The sequence below is a fragment of the Suricata suricatta genome, chromosome 9 (genome assembly GCF_006229205.1).
Source record: "Suricata suricatta isolate VVHF042 chromosome 9, meerkat_22Aug2017_6uvM2_HiC, whole genome shotgun sequence".
Lineage (NCBI taxonomy): Eukaryota > Metazoa > Chordata > Mammalia > Carnivora > Herpestidae > Suricata > Suricata suricatta.
The window spans coordinates 33,644,215-33,660,497 of NC_043708.1; the positions used below are offsets into that span (position 1 = coordinate 33,644,215).

Genomic DNA, 16,283 nt, shown 5'->3' on the forward strand with positions numbered 1-16,283 from the left:
AATATGTCTAGTCCAGGAAAAGACAAGGAGCAATGTCTGCTGTGAGTGTGCTAGGGTGGGAAATAAAACAGAGCCCAGAGGAAAGTGTCCTGGTGCAGTCTGTGTGTTTTGACTACATTTGGGGAAGAGCTGATCAAAGTTAGCCAGGATCACAGAGGGTTTTCTCCAAGGGTAGCTTTGATGTCTGCTTATGTCTGGTCCACACACTTGAGATGAAAGCTTTACAGAGGGAATGTGATTTACTGGACAAACAGCAAGCAGGATGGAAGCACGAAATCCCCAAACTTATCCTTTTGGTTCAATCAATAATGCACGCCCTGTCTCCTTCGGAGGGGAAACTGAGGAAGCAAGAGGCAGTGTTGTTCAGTACAGTTCCCACCCCACCTCACCTCAGGCACATCCTGGGCCAGCAGGTGTTTTCTGTTGTTTCTTGGTGTAACACTATAAAAGGGGATTAAATATATCATCATGAACCCAGACAAGCTTTGGCAGTGAAATTTATAGATTTTAATAAATATACTGATCCACACAAATTTGCAAATCTGATTCAGCCTCTCAGCTCACGTGCTGCTGGGCTGCCTCTGTTGTCCCTGCTCATCCAGTCTCTGCCTTTCTGGCCCTGCTTCGTGCCCAGGGAGACTACCTGTGTGAACTCAGTCGCAGTCCCTTGTTCATTGGTTTCTGCTTTGGATGGACTGATGAGAAGTCCCTGCAAGAAGAGAGGTTTGTGGATTTACTCGCCAGTGCTGGGCTGTGGCTGGCGGCAGCTTCACTTCTCTGTGGACTCAGGGTAGTCCTACAGCTGTAGGAAAAACTAACCACTCTCTCTGCTTCCCCTTTTATGCCTTTGGGTGTTAGAGCTCTCCAGATAGCCTGGGTGCATCACCAGCCTGTGTTGGCCTCCTTTAGTCGTTTATTAACTTCTCTTCAGTCATCTCTTCTGAGTGTACTGTTTGATCCCTGCCCCAACCCAATCCAGACTAAATCTATCTGGAATCCTCACCCTGAAACAGAGCAAATGTACAAGTAAAATTTTGTCATAGTCTTGATACCCTTTTCCAGACATGCAATCTCCAAGCCCAGTGGGGCCTGCTGCCGACACACTTTTCTAAGAGACAGTATAGCCAGTCATTGCAAACCTACCTAAAATAAAACCCAATGGCTGGGTTCATTTTCTGTAATTCTCTAGTGTTTATTTATCAAAGACCCCTTCCCCTAGGCTCACAGAAATGTCTCATTGCTATAAATGCTCTTCAGTTCCATTTTAAACTTTAAAGGCAAACAACCTGGAAGATGAAAGGATCAGAGGAGCCAATTTTGATGCCTTGATGGTTTGACTAATTCATTGAGAGGTGGTTGTAGGAAGTTGCTGGAGATGTAAATTATTGCATTTCTAGGCAACCCTCCCCTTCAGGGAATGGATTGCTGTTCTGTAAGCTAAGTAGTCACAATAAACAGGCACTCCAAGTAGATAGGTGAGGACATTTAGTGCCCATCTCTCCACCAGATGAACATGACAATGTGGCCTGGTGCCCCACCCCGTCCCTTCTCTTCTCCCTCCACCTGCTGCAGAGACATGAGTGAACACAGCTCAGAGATTCCATTAGGAGAAAGGGACCCTAATCCACCCATGAGATCACCATGAATACCTGAGATTGGTTTGGACACCTGCTTTAATTAAACACTAAGTGAGTTCTATTCACTGAAGACTGTTCCAGTGATACCACTTGTCCTTTCTGGGCACTTCACTTCTACACTTATAGCTGCTCCACTCTACTTCATTCCCACTCCAGCTCCCACACCACACACAGCCTTTGTCTAGTGACCTAAGAGACACCCTGATGGATTTCCCTGCTCTGACCACATGTGCTATCCATGCCCAAGGACTGTGGATTTCATCTGCGTCTCCCTACTCTGTGTTCTTCTCCCCATCCCCTCCACCAGCTGTTGGCAGGACCTCCCAGAGCACTCTACTAGATTCATAACTGGTGTACCCTTCTGCTCTCTGCACTTCCTGGGTCTCCATGGCACATGACTTGCGATCCTGTCCCTGATACCCTTCTACTTGAAATCCTTCAAAGGCTCCCCATCGCTTTGAGGATAAAGACAAAAAGCTTTATAAACCTGCCCAGCTGCATAGCCTGGTCCCTGCCCACCACGCCTGTGTCATCTGATGCCATGCCTCCCTCTTCCATGGTCTGGGTCTCTTCCTTGGGTCTTCTTTCTGAGCCTCGAACTTGCCATGTTCCATTTTGACTTATGTCCTGTCCCTTTGCCTGTACTATTCTCACCACCATAACACTGACCTTTGCCTACTAAACAACACCTTTAGACCCTGCCTCAAACAACCCCATGCCTAGGGGCAGGTCCCTGTTACACCCTCTTCTGCCATCATCACAGGCTGTAATTATACACTTAATTGAGAGATTGGTGCCCATTTCTTCCATTAAAATGTACGTCCCATGAAACTGGGAATAGTGTCTGTCTTTGTGTACTTGGCATTGTTCCTGGCACATGGGACAACCTCAAAAAAGACTTGCTGAAAACAATTAATGGGTGTTATCATGCTCTTTCCTTTAATATCAGCTAGTGATGTTGGCACCTCCCCAGACCAAAGAAATGGAGGTCCAGTGTCTGGAGAGAGGTAGACAGTACTGCTCAGAGGTAGGGGGTAAACTAGATTGTTCTCTGACAGCCAGCAATTCTCTGATTTGGGGGATATTCATATCCTCTTGTCTCTTCGGTCCATGAAGACACCCCCCCCCATATGGCTCTGTCTTGTGCCAGTGTTGCTGTGTACATGCCCATACGCACCCCCAGCCTGTGATCATAAGAGCCCCCCTTCCTTGTGACCCCAAGGCCTCACTTATTCTTGGGCTGGGAAACTTGAGCCTTCCATTTCTAACCTTGCTTCTGAGCAGATACAAGAAAGCACTTAAAAGTCAGTTGGTATCCAGGAACTTCTTTCCTCCCACATTATTGGCAATGCAAATGATAGATTAAAGCACAAGCAAAAAAAAAATTTGTTCAGAAGTTTGAGTTTTTAGAACCATCCCTAGGGTAATAAAATGGGAAAGGGAAAACCAATCACACAAGCCCTTCCTTTCATTCCCCAAGTGTTGGCCAAAATTGCAGCCTAAATGACGTATAAGAAGGAAGGGAGCCAGAGCTGGATGAGGGAATAGTGTAAACCAAGGGGTCTCAAACTGTAGCGTGCATCAGGATTACCTGGCAGGCTTATTAAACACAGACGGCTGGACCCCACTGTCAACATTTCTGATTCAGTTGGTCTAGGGTGGTGCCCAAGAATCTCCATTTCTAAGTCATTTCCAGGTGAGGCCAATGCTGCTGGTCTGTGGGGACCACACCTTGAGAAACACTGTGCCACACTGCATTGCCCCCCCACATACACTAATTTTCATGTGTACTCCAGTTATGTGGTTGTTGAAGCCCAGGCTTGGATCGAGTAGGTTGGACTGGAGCGTGGTGCCCAGGCTGCCGCAGTGATGACCACATGCTCAGGAGAAAGGCTCAGGTCAGCCGTCACCTTCTTGAGCCTCGGTCCTCTTTGATAGAGGTCTCTTCCTTCCTTTATGCCTTTCTGGGGATGTTTTGGATGACCTTAGAAAAAGGGAGTGCCACATTTTAAATGATGTTTCCAAGGTCTCATTGGTCTAGCCAACAGGAATCCAATGCCAGGGGAGGCTTTGATCTCAGAAGGAACCCTGGCCTTCCTTTATTGCCCATTGCTGAAAAGCCCCTTACTCAGAGTGCTGAGGGGCATGAGGAGGAAATGTGGTGTAAGAGATACACAGACACACCTGGGATATATTGCGGGTTTGGTTCCACGCCTCCACTATAAAGCGAATATTGCAATAAAGCTAATTAAATGGATTTTTTGGTTTCCCAGTGCATATAAAAGTTATATTTACTCCATACTATAACCCTTTAAAAATGTGCAATAAAATTCTCTAGAAAAACAATGTATACACCTTAATTAAAAATATTTTATTGCTAAAAAATGCTAACCATCATTGAGCTTTCAACAAGTCACTTACTGAATATATATATATATATAAAACAAATATAATAATAATGAAAAGTTTGAAGTGTGAGAATTACCAAAATGTGACACAGAGACACGGAGTGACAAATGCTGTTGGAAAATGATACCGATAAACTTGCTCGATGCAGGGTCGCTGCAAGCCTTCAATTTATAAAAACAAAACAAAACAAAAACAACCCCCACAGTATCTGTGAAGCGCAATAAAGCAAAGCGCCGTGAGGTGGAGTACATGCTGTACATGCCGCCGGGTCAGACAGACGGCTCCTGTCTCTCTCCTGGGAGGCGGGTCTCAGTGAGGCTATAAAAGGTTAGGAGTCAATGTGGAGAAGTGAAACTTTGTTTTTTGTAAGAGAAAATTAAGTATTTCAGCATATCATTTAAAAAACAGAGAGCTGAAGAGGGAGGGGGGAAAGAAAGGGGGAGGATGGTCATGGAGAGGGGCACTTGTGGGGAAGACCACTGAGTGTTCTATGGAAACCAACTTGGTAATAAACTATTTAATTAAAAAAAAAAAAGCATGAGCTCTGGGCTTACATGTTTAAATGAAATAGAATTTATAAACTATTTACCAAAATGCTTGGCTCTTAGTGAGTGCGTAATGAATGATGGCTATTGTTATTTTTTAACAGGACGTATTAATCATAGTAGAATCAGAATCAAGAGGAAGGCGGGGAGCCTAAGAGCCTATAGAATTAAACAGCAGGACTCTTCAGCCATTGGGCCCTCCTGTCCTCTGTCTGCTCAGTGCCTGGCCCCCAGAGATCCTCAGTACACATTTGTGGGATGGAAGGAAGGAATGACACAAGTCTATGTAAGTTAGGAGATGGGGGGATTGGAGCTCATGGAAATGAAGTCAGAGGGAAAGAATGATAAAAACACCTGAATTCTTTACAGTGGGGGTTTTCAGGTCCTGAGAAATCTTGCTCAGTTTCTTTATTTATACAATTGGTCGTACTGCTACTTTACAAGGTCATTATAGAAACACTTGACAATGCACGCCAAAGTGCTTGCTTAATTGTAAAGCACAAATCAAGTATTAGCTGCTTTAATCAAGTGGAGCAATTACTGAACAGATCCTTTGGGTTGTGACAACTTCAGTGCTGAGGCTGAGAATAAAGGTTTCCTGCCCTCAAGGCAATGACACAGTGGCTTTGCCTTTTGGGTTGGCTCTTGTGTGTTAGAAAAATCTTTGGACTTCTTCATATTATTTGCTAAATGGGATATGACTCTCTTCAGAAGGCCTGAGTACAAGTGGTTGAACAGGTAAAACCACAAGAAAAGGAGGAAGGGCCCATGTTGGTGGGTAAGACAGGGTGCCCCTGAGCCTGGCTGGCAAGGAGCTGCGCTCAACCCTCCCTCCCTCCTCTCCACAGCCTCCTGCACCTCATTTATTGTTAATGCTGTTTCCACTGGCTCGTTTGCAAATAGCCTGAATAAAACATCAGAGCAGGGAGGGGGACAGCGTTCAGGGCCTTCCATGACTGCCTCTGCCTTGTTCCCTCCCTCCTTCCCTTTTCTCAGTTTCCTTCTCCCTTCATTACTCTGATTAACAGTCGTGATCTAATTGGCTTGTCCTGAAACAGCCAAATAGGACTCACAGGCTCTTGCAGGGACAGTGAGGAGAATGACTCAGGCCCAGCATTTGTTTTTGCTTTCTGTTTTCTTGGATGGAAAAGGGAAAAAAGCAAAAGTTGAATTTGCAGTCTTAGGAGACCTGGGAATCCAGCAGTGACTCTGCTGCTCCCGGGAAACTGCGTCAACCCACAGGAGGATGGCGCAGCCAGGAGAGGACCACTCAGGCCCTGTTGGGTGGGAGACCCCATTGCTGCTACCACAGGGGGACACCAATCCAGTTAGAGAGGCAAACCGAGGCACCATCCGAGACACGGCTGATTAGGAAAAGCACAGCGATAAAGGCATATACTGAGCATGAGGCTCAATCCATACCCCCAGCTGCACAGGGAACAGTTTCTGTTATTTTCTCTGGCTTAGCTTAATTACTGACTCTCCTGATTCTTCCAGCAACCACTTCCTGTGTTTCCTGATAGCTTTCTCACTAAAAAGTGCATCCTTAAAACACTATAATTTAGCACTGCCAATTTCTAAAACAGTGATATGTCTTTAATATCATTTTTAACCTACAAATTCCACAGACTCCTTCTTATTTTTATAAATTTTCCATTTGAGATCCTGAGCCTTTTAACCTGTCAAGTTTCCCACAGTCTGGATTTTGCTGATTGCATATTCAAGGAACAGTTTAATATGTTCCGACGAGCACTGTATTTCCTGCAAATTAGTAGCGGGATCCAAAGGCTTGATGAGGCTTAAGTCTGATCCCTTTGGCAAGATTATAGATGGTGGTGTGTTTTTCATCCGGAGGCACATAGTGTCTACATGTCTGCTCTTAGTGATGTTAGCAGCTGTTGATGGTTAATGCCTAGATCCACTCATCCACTGGGGTGCCAAAATGGTGATGTTCTATCATTTCTTTTTTCATTTATTGTTGGAATACTTCCACAAAGAGATGCTTCCTCTCATCTACAATTTGGTTACCCAGTGGGGTCGTTCACAAAGGCAAGCCAAATGCTTGATTCTTTGTCTTTATGGATCAGTTTTCAAGATAATGAATAAATGCTTCTCATCCTTCAATGATCAATTAAAAATTTTTTTCAGATGTCATTGGAAACCTATGGCTCTAAACATATTTGATGGATTTAAATATATTTCTCTAATTATTATCCTTATTGAAGTACAAACTGTCCCATCTTTTGGCAAGTGGGAGTTTCTTCATTTGGGTCCTGAAACCTTTGGGCATGGTGCTAGTAGTCTTTGATACCCTTTCCCACTGTCTGGAATGATGAAGTTCAACTTATACACCTGCCTCAGACCTGAAATGAAGCCCTTCCTCCACGAAGTGCTGATTTGGTGGGATATGGTGCCCGCAATGCTCATTGCTAATTTGCTACAATATTAATCACTGTTTTTAGTCCTTTCAGTGGACAGACCTAAGGAGTTAATGGGGGGTGGGGGGGAATCTATGTACAGACAGTTCTGCTATAATGCTTGTTTTGAAAATGTAAACTTGTTCAAACAAGATTGGTATATTAAGGAACAATTTGAGCCTAACACAAATTTTGTGTTCGGCTATGGGTGGTTTCATGCAGGAGAAATATTGGGTGAAGGCAGAAAACTGCACCCAGCTGATCCACGCTGCTTAAGAATACACAACACAGTGTAAAAAACAATCAGGACTAATCTTTTCAACAGACAGAGAGGAAGCACATCTCTACACAAAGGCCTTAAACCCCCAATGCCAAATCCTTTAGAAGCAGCATCTTTTGCTGCGCTGAGTGGCAGCCTTGGTGGTTTTGAATATCTCCAATTCCTAGAGTTTTCAGCTGTCAGGTGAAGCTACAAGTACAGACTAGAAAGCAGCAAAAGAATTTCCAACAGTGACACAGAAGCTAACCGAAGAAGCGGTGCATCGGGTAACGTTCTCGATGGTGATGAAACAGGGATCTATTATAAATGCAATGCTCAAAGAGCCTCTACCTCAAAGGCAGAAGAACATGACCCAGGATTTAAGGTACAAAAGATCTGGGCACTGTGGTGTTCAGAGCCAACGCCCAACAGAGCATAAAGAGCCAGCCGCCCCCACACAGCAGGCATTGCAACTTTCTACCCAATTCCAAGTAAGCTTCTGGTCACACCCTTCCTATGCCCCCCTCCACAAGCAGCCTTCAGGTCTTCTTGAAGGCAAAGTGCCATATTTATTGTCATGTTATATATTTCTTACCCATTTAATATGTATAGGTTTTGCACTACCATCTTTGCTAAATGTCTATCCTTTAAGAAAAAAATATTGATGAAGTGTTTGAGTGTTGTGCCCTTATTCCCATTTTTGCCATAGCCCTTGTGGCTTTTACTGAGTGGTTTTGCACACAGTGGTAATTCTTAGGACCACGTTTGTCATAGTCTTACATGCACACACCTCATGAGTGGTACTGATCCTTCCGATTCAATTTCAGGGCTGGAAGATTTTACTCACTCAACCTCCTCTGTAGTACATCTGTCTCTCCTTTCCTGCATGCCAACATCCTGGTTCTCAAGGATGTAGGAGATGGTAGAACATTCCATAAGTACTCATTTGCTTTATCCCATCTCACACCCACAACAGTATCAGAATAACAAAACAAAAATGGCCACAACCTATATAATTATTGAGAATCTCCCAGAGAAAAGCTCTGAGTGGTCACTCTGCAGTGTAAAGATTGCTCTGGGGTCCCTCAAGACCTCATCTCAGACCCCCTTTCACTTACCGCTACTGGATTGAGTGAACCACTTCCTAGATTCAGCTGCTGTTCTCAAGCTGGTTTGCTGTACCTCTGTCAGCCTCCCCACCCTCCTTCGGCTTCCTCTGATACACCTGCTAATACCCTGCAAATCTTGATGCTATTGGTGGCTTGGCCTGCCTACTTGTGTTTTGGGGTTTCTGGGGATACCTTTGTCACTTGGACTTGTTGGAAATGTCCATGGCTTTTTAATTTTTTGCTATCTGACTGCTTCATCTTTGGGAATTCTGGGAGATTTAAAACCCAATATACTGTTATATGAATCTCTTATTTGATAAGCATTTTTTCATAGTTTGTCTTTGTCCTTGAATATAATAGTGTATATATATATATATATATATATATATATATATATATATATATATTTCTCATCTATCTCACTCATTTGAAATTATTTTATAAAATACTGTGGGAGGAATATCTAAATTAATTATTTTCCTCCTCAAACATCAAATTTCCCCAAATCTATTTGTTTAATTTGTAATTCTTCCTTTACTATAGATTAATTATAAATCTCCTATATCTAGGTTATATCTTCTTAATATGGGTATTTTTCTAGTTATACCAAAATGCTTGTTTATTTTATTTTTCAGCTTAATAGTATATTTTAAAGTCTAGGGCATGTCCCTCTTCATTATTTTTATTTTATTAAAAAAGAAAAGCTTAGTTGCTTTCTTTTTCTTTAAAGAATTTTTTAATGTGTATTCTTCAGAGAGACAGAGTGCAAGTGGGGGAGAAGCAGAGAGAGAGGGAGACACAGAATCTGAAGACAGGTTCTAGGCTCTGAGTGGTCAGCACAGAGCCTGACATGGAGCTCGAACCCACGAACTGCGAGATCATGACCTGAGCCGAAATCAGAAGCTCAACCAACTGAGCCACCCAGGAGCTCCAAAGCTTAGTTACTTTTGTACACATTATTTCTTAATGAATTCCAGCAAAGGAAAGTCCAAAGTTAATTTTGGGGGTAGTTCTCTGACAATTTCCTTATTTCAAATGTGACCATGTCTACTTGTTTGACCTCTTCCAAATGTTGTATAACATCCTAAGAGGTACTATCCCTGGCCACATCTCAGGATGGGTTGGCAAGGCTCATGATAGCTTACTCAAGGCTTGGCAAAGAAGGGTGCGGGGAGGTTTAGGCCTGCTATTAGACTTTTTTGTTAGAATGATAGAGCCATTGAGCTGGGGGGTGCCATCTCAAAGTCAGGATTCAGCCAGGCAGACAAGGCTTCTTGTACCAAGAGATTTAACCTTTCCAGTTGCGATTCAGGAAAGTGCTCAACATTGGTAGGTCCAAGATGAAGAAGTTCCATCCACAGATAAAAAGAACACAGTACCTAGCTTCAGTTTAGAATAAATGCTTCTTATAACTAGTAACAGACATTTGTAAGAGCTGAGTGAAGTTAGGACTATGGTATGAAACCATAAAACAGATCAAAGCTAGTGGAATTACAAGAACTTTAATCCATGATCGTGATCTCTCAAGGTGGCCGAAACCAACTGACTTTCACAGCCATGTGCCAGCAGTAACAGTACAACATATTTGCATTCTAGAGCTGATTTTTTCTAAATAGGGATTTCAGCTCTGACCTTGTGAGGTGATGCCTGACAGTTTATAAATGCCTTCTCTTGTCTTCTGAGACACAAACAAAAACAAAATCAAAATTAATATGTCCAATAAATGGAATGTAAAGACTCCCATCTTATAAATAAATTTGAAAAAATATTCTGAAATATTTTCTATAAAATACCAGCCTGGAGCCTCAATTGAGATTCAATAGATTTTGTTTTATGTGCAGCCTGTTGTTTAAATGGATAGGAGTCAAATAGTAAAACTCAGCCTTCAGGAAAAGGCAGAGATACTAAACTGGAACAGGCAGCTCATATCTGTCGGCAGTGAATCCTCTAGTGTCACTGGCCCATGAATCCTTCTCTATTTTTTTCCCTTGCCAGCAGTGAGGAGCTTCAGTGTACCTGCAAGAGAGGATATTCACTGATTCTCTTAACTTATTCAAACTTATAGCTTTGAGAACTTGTAAGGCCAACCACTTCCATCTCCCTCATTGTGCAGCCCAGAGAGCAGACCTGTGGGCACGGGGAGGTAGAGGGACTTGCCTGTGAAACTTGTCTGCAGAAAAGCCAGACCTGCCAGGTCATTGCTGCAAAGTGGCAGCTGCATTCACAGAATCCACTCTTCTCACTTTACAGACGGGACAAATGAAGCCAACAACAGGAGACTTTTGAACAAATTACCAAGGGAAGTTCTGGGAATTCTACTGGTAAGGAAAGCATCACACTGACTCTTTAGAAGGACCAGAGCTTATGAGTGGTCATTTTTATATAAACTGCCCATAAGGCTTTCTCAGAAGGTGTAGCCCTATAAACACCCATAACTAGAACAAATAAACAGTGTATCTTAATTATATAAAGGAACCAATAAGGAATGGTTTTAAGTTAGGAGGGCTGCCATAACACTGTAAGTAAAGTCAATACATTGCTGAGTCCATGAATTAATTAGTGTTTAAATAATAGAAATGACTATCAATTACAAAACATTACCACGAATTACTTGCTGTGCAAACAGTTTCTTCTGCTATTATTAATAATTCTAGCTACTGATTTTCTGTAATTGTAAGCCACAGTCTTCCTTTGGGTGAACAGCAGAGCAGAGTTAGATTGCAGAGTCAAGTTCCCACTCACACCAATAAAAGCCACCTGGTGCCCCTGCCCTCCTCTGCTGACCCTTTAAGGCTAGTTTGCTTCTAGCCTCCATTCTCTGCAGTCTGAGAGTCAGTCAGTTTGTATTTGCTCCTTATGGTCAGAACTAGCTTTGATATTAAAATCAAACATCCAAGAAAATGCCTGAGGCAACATTTTCTGTTTCTGAGCCGTGACTTGCTTGATGAAATCATTCCACCTTGTGTGAGCAGTTCAGCACCAGTGGAAGGCAGATCTGGCTGGGTAGCAGATGACAGGGAGCCTGGTGATTTATTAGGAGGCCTGACCCTGTGGTTTAGAGGATCAGAGTTCAGGTCCCTACTCTTCAATAATCTCAATGTGGGATTGGGGACGAGTTATTTAACCAATGTGAGGTTTCATTCTCCCCATTAGGAGAAGTAGACCATGCTCCTTGCCATTTATTTCACAAGGAAATGAATGAGGATTACAGTTTATTTAAGCCCTGAATAAGGTATACAATAGATGAAGAAAAACTTTTCTCTCCTTTTTCCATTTAAAGCAGTTGTACATTAACTCTCGGGCTGATTCTGATGGGGTCAACCACCTCTCCTGTGTGAATAGAGCTGGTACTTACCAAGAGCACCTGGTGGGCAAGCACCATCCTCAGCCTTTACATGGCTTTTCTCCCTCACTCCCCTCAGTGACCCTATGAGGCAAGTCATCTTTGCACACTTTTTATGCTAAAGAAATAGAGACACAGAAAGGTTATGGCCACAGAGCCGGCAAATGAGAGAGAGCCAGGATATCAATGCAGGAGAGCTCGTCACTACCCTGCTGACCTACCAAATACACAGCTGTCATTCTTGGAGTGGTCTTTGGCCCTTCACCCCCATCTTCTTTCCTATTCAACAGTGGGGTCTAACAACTTAGAGGGCAATTACCTCACATCAAAGGGGTCTTCCAAGCAGAAGGCCTCTTCTTCCTCCAGGAAACTCTTCCTAGTGCTCTCATGGCACCCTGGCCCCACCCTGTCCTGGCTCTCAGCTCAGTGACCCTGTGTGACTGGCAGCTTCTGGAGGACAAAGACAATTAAATGTTAAGTCTTCAGGCCCTCACCCAAAGTCTGCTATTAGTAGGTAAATGTTTGTATAACAAATATGTCTTTTTCTCTCACACCATCCCTCCCCTAACATATGCACATGAGGACTCACAAACTTCAGTTGCCCAAAGTTCTGGAATGCCTCTCTAGAACCCTCTAACCAATGATCCTTTCCACACTTGCCCCCAAAGATGGCTGCAGGGGTGGAGGTGGGAGAGAATGGCTGCTCTATTCTAATTCTTCTGGGTTGGTCTCCACCGTGGTGTACAGTTTTCCCTCTGCACCTGCTTTCCCCGGGACACTTGATATCTTTTTCCAGACCCTTCCTTCAGGGGACTGGATGGAGTAGACAATAGATGAAGTCTCAGAGAGCAACAGGATGCCTCTCTCTATTCAGTCACACCCTTACCACTGCCTGTGAGCCACCCCTGCCAACCAAACCACCCTACCTTAAAAGCAACTGCAATAATGCAGGAAATAAAAAGCAAAAAGACCATATCCTTTGGCTGATCAATCTTTGTAATAAATGCTACAAGGTGGAACAGAAATAAATTTATGAGCTATCTGAGCTGCAATTCCCTGATTTCAGAGTAATCCAATCGTGGGGAAATGTCAGTTCCAGCTGAAGAGGAAAACAAGCTTCTGGGGTTCCCCAACCTGAGCAATCACTGAGGTCATGAATGTGGTAATTGTTTGAGAGCCCCAGCAGATCCTGTGCTGGGCACTGTGGCCATGTGTGTTTGCATGTGAGCCGTGCAAGGCTTTCACTCCTCAACATGCTCACGTTCTCACCTCCTCTCCAGCATGTCCTCCTGCCCTCCCTCAGAAGGGTATTGATTCCAGCCCCTACTTGGTCTATAGAACTCAGGCTCCAGAACATGAGAGGAGAGAGACCACTATGCTGTGGATCGATTGGAGGTTTCCAAAGCATTCAGAAAATTCCCTCCATTCGATGGGAAATGAGTCAGAGAGACTGTGGAAAGCCCTGGCACCTATCAGATGCTGCTTCTCCTGGACTTGTCAGGCTTGCCAAGGCCTCTGGGTAGAGTGGCATGGACAGCATGGTGACCTGCTGCAGAGAAAGCAAAGTACCTCTCCAGGGCACTAGTCACCCAGAGGGACCAGGAAAGGACAATGTCTCAAAGTGCCCTGAATCTTGCTTTTGCTCACTTTCTGAACATCTTCGTGAGTCTCAGCATCTCATCTTGAGATTAGGGCTATACTGAGTTTCTTAGGCAGAAACCTCTTTCCTTTCTTTGAAAATTTGGTAGATTTTTTTGTGGTTCCTTATAAACTCTTTACCTCTTTCCTCACCAGTTTTTTGCACAAATGACCACACCCTCCTTTTTTAGAGACCTCTTATTCTTTCCTCCCAGACACTATCCTCCCTGGGGATTTCTTCTTCCCTTTGGCTAATTTTCCTTGGTCTCTTTGAAGACTCTTATTCTTTTGTCCTTGAGTGCAGCTTCCTTAGAATTCTATCCTCCACATTTTTGCTCCATACTTTTTCCCAAAGGCTTTGGTGACCACCTGTATGTTCATTTATGGCCTTGCTAGACCTTTCCCAAGCTCTAGATCCATGTCTACTGGACCTCTCCTCTTGGACATCTCACAGGTGTCTCAGATTCAACATAATGAAACACATCATCCTACTTCTGTGTTCCCATCTCAGTGAATAATTATCCAAGGAAGAACCTCAGGGGACTTCCGTAAGTATCTCCTCTCTGTCCCTACTATGTCATAGCAATTCTGTGTTCTCAGATCTTTTGAATCTGTCTATTTTTCTCTGTCCCCATCCTCATTATCTTGGTTCAGGTGACTATAAGCTTTCTCCTTCAGCTATTTTAGACTCCTAATACACCACTCTGTTTTCAGTGTGGCTTTCTTTTAGTTAGCAGTTGTCACAATGATGCTGCATACTGAAGAATATCAACATCCTATAAAGACAAAAACAAAAACATTAATTTCTCTCTTATGAGTTTGTGGGGCAACTGAGTTGGCTATGCTTTAGGCTGTAGCAGCTGGAGTGGTCCTGCTCCACTTGTCTCCTCTCTTCCTCTTGGACCCAGTGAGCTGGACAGGGAACATTCTTCTCCTGGCAAAGATGGGGTACAGAAGGGAAATACCCAAGGTCTCTTAAGGTCTAGGCTTAGAAATGGCATACGATTGCTTCTACGCACATGCTGTTGGCCGAACCAAGTCATATGTCCTGGCCTAAAGTCAAAAGGTGTAGAAATAACATTTGGCTCACCATGAGGTCATGGTGTGGATGCAGGGAGCAGTAAGCAATAGGGCCAATACTGCAATCTACCACTGGACCTCTCTAATCCATTTTCCATCCAACAGATAGATTTCTAACACACAAATCTAATTATGTAACTCACTACTGTCCTTGAGAAAGAGTCTGAATTTAATGTGACTCCAGTCTATCTCTCTTCTCACACCACCAATCACTCTGGTCCTGCCATATTGAATTATATTTATTTTCAAAATTTGCCTGAACTCTTACCTCTAGATCTTTTCACAGCTACTGAAAAGAATACTTTATCTGGAATACTTTCTCATCCTCTCCTCACCCCATTACTTAGTCCCCATCTTATGCATCATTTGGCCAACCCCATTTATCCTTCAGTTATCTCTTAAGAGTCACATCCTCCAAACATTCTTCATGACCCCAAGATAAGGCTATCCCTAGGCACATTCCTTGTTCCATGTACTTGCACTTATAATAACACTCAATCATCCCTACTGCAATTACCCAAGGAGAGTAACTATATCTTAGACCCAGTGCTTAGTACTTGTGCCAGAGATACTGTAGGTATTTAACAAGTAACTTACAATAGATGATTACCACATAGGAATCTGTCCCTGAATACAAATTTTAATGTCTTTGCTTATTTTTGACACAAATTAGATAAAATTAGAGTAGCTGTGTATTTTAGAACCATAATTGTTCTGGTCCAATTGATGAGAAGATTAGCTTGATAAGCATCTCAGATCTAAACAAAAAACTTGCTTTGTTCTGAGTGGAGAGCTACTATTTATGCGTTAGCATACTGAAAAATAAATAGCAGCTAATGTTTTTGAGACACACACCGTTGGTTGCCAACCCAATAGCTATTCTCCTTCTTCTGTTTCAGTAGAGCCTCAGTTCTGCTTGGAGTGGCAATGCGCTCATCCCCAGAGGGACAACTCCTGATTAGTCGAGGCAAACTATGGAATGCCACTCCTCTTTGCCAAAGAATAACCTATGAGTGGGCCTGTGACCTAACTGGCCAATGAGATCTGAGGTGAAGTCTACTGGCTACTTGTGGGAAAGTTTTTCATGTCTGATGAACGATAGCAAGAGGAGAAGAAAGGGTCCTCTTCCCCATGCTCTCCCCTTCTGCTTGGGATGACTTTCTGTAAGAGCATGATTCTTGGCACTGTGACAGCCATCTTACTACCACCAGAGGAGACACGACTAACCTCCTGAGAAAGAGCAGAAAGATGAGAGAACTTGGGTCTTTTCTGACCCTCAATTGTTGCCTGCATGTTGTAACTACCTACCTCTGGGTTTTTTTGTTACCTGAAATAATAACATATCTTTACTGCCTAAGCTATTTGTATGTGATTGTTCTGTTATTTGCAGCTGAAATAATCCCTGACACAAATAACTTTAAAATTTACCCCAGAATACCCCAATTGTGTTATTAGCAAATATCAGAAACTTCCCACCATTTGAGTCTATTATTTAATATCGTTTTCTTCAGGCCTAGAATGTTTTCACAGCTGGCTTTTATTGATTGCAGTGGATGATGTACTGGAGAATGGGTCTCACTGGCATGAGGATTCTGTCACGCCTTTTGTTTGGTAATCAGTGTCCCAACTGTCACTTCTTTCTTATTATATCCTCTGAGTCCTCAGAGCAACTGGCAGGTGGGGAGATACAACTTCTTCACCCAGTTTTTGAGACTTGCTCTGGGAATAATTTAACAGCACAGTAGAGAGAATAAAGCACCCCAGTCCCCACAAAATAGTTCATGTGTTCTAATCCTTGTAGCCTTTACAAGGCAAAAGTGACTTTACAGATGTGATTAAGGTAAGG

General features: G+C 43.2%; 1 long non-coding RNA gene across 2 annotated transcripts in view; it reads left to right on the forward strand.

Moving 5' to 3' along the window:
• LOC115302749 overlaps positions 1-15,794 on the forward strand; it is a 64,779-nt gene extending 48,985 nt beyond the window's left edge. For both annotated transcript variants that reach the window (XR_003913617.1, XR_003913618.1), the window contains exons 5-6: positions 10,627-10,697; positions 15,337-15,794. This is a non-coding gene — a long non-coding RNA (uncharacterized LOC115302749). The remainder of the gene's footprint in view (positions 1-10,626; positions 10,698-15,336) is intronic.
• The last annotated feature ends 489 nt before the right edge of the window (positions 15,795-16,283 follow it).